General features: G+C 43.2%; 1 non-coding gene across 1 annotated transcript; it reads left to right on the top strand.

The window, feature by feature from the left end:
* Positions 1-294: 294 nt before the first annotated feature.
* On the top strand, positions 295-401 carry LOC139029735 (U6 spliceosomal RNA). The gene has a single exon (XR_011481940.1). It is a non-coding gene; the product is annotated as a U6 spliceosomal RNA (small nuclear RNA).
* Positions 402-2,473: the final 2,072 nt, after the last annotated feature.

The following is a 2,473-nucleotide window of genomic DNA, read 5'->3' on the forward strand; positions in this document are numbered from 1 at the left end:
CACTTCAGTCGTGTCCAACTCTCTGTGACCCCTTAGATGGTAGCCCACCAGGCTCCGCCATCCCTGGGATTCTCCAGGCAAGAATACTGGAGTGGGTTGCCATTTCCTTCTCCAATGCATGAAAGTGAAAAGTGAAAGTGAAGTCGCTCAGTTGTGTCCGACTCTGCGCGACCCCATGGACTGCAGCCCACCAGGCTCCTTTGCCCATGGGATTTTCCAGGCAAGAGTACTGGAGTGGGTTGCCATTGCCTTCTCTGTCAGTTGAGTATAGGTGACTTTCAAAACTCTATCTCTGTGCTCGCTTCGGCAGCACATATACTAAAATTGGAACGATACAGAGAAGATTAGCATGGCCCCTGTGCAAGGATGACATGCAAATTCGTGAAGCGTTCCATATTTTTTAAAAGAATGAAACTAGAACACTTTCTAACACCATACACAAAAATAAACTCAAAATGGATTAAAGATCTAAATGTAAGACCAGAAACTATAAAACTCCTAGAGGAGAACATAGGCAAAACACTCTCTGACATAAATCACAGCAGGATCCTCTATAACCCACATCCCAGAATATTAGAAACAAAAGCAAAAATAAACAAATGGGACCTAATGAAACTTAAAAGCTTTTGCACAACAAAGGAAACTATAAGCAAGGTGAAAAGACAGCCCTCAGATTGGGAGAAAATAATAGCAAACGAAGCAACAAACAAAGGATTAATCTCAAAAATATACAAGCAACTCCTCCAGCTCAACTCCAGAAAAATAAATGACCCAATCAAAAAATGGGCCAAAGAACTAAACAGACATTTCTCCAAGGAAGACATACAGATGGCAAAAAAAAAACATGAAAAGATACTCAACAACACTCATTATCAGAGAAATGCAAATCAAAACCACAATGAGGTACCATTACACGCCAGTCAGGATGGCTGCTATCCAAAAGTCTACAAGCAATAAATGCTGGAGAGGGTGTGGAGAAAAGGGAACCCTCTTACACTGTTGGTGGGTATGCAAACTAGTACAGCTGCTATGGAAAACAGTGTGGAGATTTCTTAAAAAACTGGAAATAGAACTGCCATATGACCCAGCAGTCCCACTTCTGGGCATACACACCGAGGAAACCAGATCTGAAAGAGACACATGCACCCCAATGTTCATCACAGCACTGTTTATAATAGCCAGGACATGGAAGCAACCTAGATGCCCATCAGCAGACGAATGGATAAGGAAGCTGTGGTACATATACACCATTGAATATTACTCCGCCATTAAAAAGAATTCATTTGAATCAGTTCTAATGAGATGGATGAAACTGGAGCCCTTTATACAGAGTGAAGTAAGCCAGAAAGATAAAGACCATTACAGTATACTAACACATATATATGGAATTTAGAAAGATGGTAACGATAACCCTATATGCAAAACAGAAAAAGAGACTCAGATGTATATAACAGACTTTAGGACTCTGTGGGAGAAGGCGAGCGTGGGATGTTTCAAGAGAACAGCATCGAAACATGTATATTATCTAGGGTGAAACAGATCACCAGCCCAGGTTGGATGCATGAGACAAGTGCTCAGGGCTGGTGCACTGAGAAGACCCAGAGGGATCGGGTGGAGAGGGAGGTGGGAGGGGGGATCGGGATGGGGAATATGTTATGCCCGATGTCCGAATCCCCGAGCGGGAAGAGAGAAAGCTACCAAGAGACAATGCAAAACGCAAGAAGGAAGTTTATTGCTAGCTCGAGCTAGGGCCCCCGCTGTGTCCAACGCAGTGGCGCACAGGCTGAGAGCCCCGAGCCCGGTTTTTCTACCCATATTTATAGGCCATCCAATTTCAAACATAAGCAGGGGTCAATTAGCGAAGCGGATTGGTTACATGTTCGCGCGCGCGGGACTTTTCCGAAAACAGGTTCTGATTGGCTGTATCTGGGTGGCCTGATAATCGTCCTAGTTGCCAGAGGAGGGTCTTTCCCTTCCCGCCTCTGCCTCCTATCATGGCGTTATTGTTTGCTCTTTCTACATTCCATTTTGTTCTTCCTACAGAATACATGTATATCCATGGCTGATTCATGTCAATGTATAACAAGCCACTACAATATTGTAAAGTAATTAGCCTCCAACTAATTAAAAATAAATAAATTAAAAAATAAATAAATAAAAACTCTATCTCCATGGCAAGCCTCCTAGCTGAGTTTCAGTAAGTTTTCAACCCTTATGTTCTATGAACTAGCACTATCCATGTGCCTCAGGCATCTCAAATGAAAGAAACCAAACCAAACCACTGTGGTGTTTCCTTTAATCTAAGGTGTCATTGACTGAGAGAGAGTCTATTCTTAGGCAGGTTGATGGGAAGCCTGAGGTCCCTGAGGAGGAGAAAGGGGTCTGGGGCTCTCAAGGAGGAGATAGGGGTCTGCAATTCTCAAGGAGGAGGAAAGGACTTTTTCTATACTCCTTAGTTTTAGTCACGTAAAAG

This window comes from Odocoileus virginianus, chromosome 19 (genome assembly GCF_023699985.2).
Source record: "Odocoileus virginianus isolate 20LAN1187 ecotype Illinois chromosome 19, Ovbor_1.2, whole genome shotgun sequence".
Classification (NCBI taxonomy): Eukaryota; Metazoa; Chordata; class Mammalia; order Artiodactyla; family Cervidae; genus Odocoileus; species Odocoileus virginianus.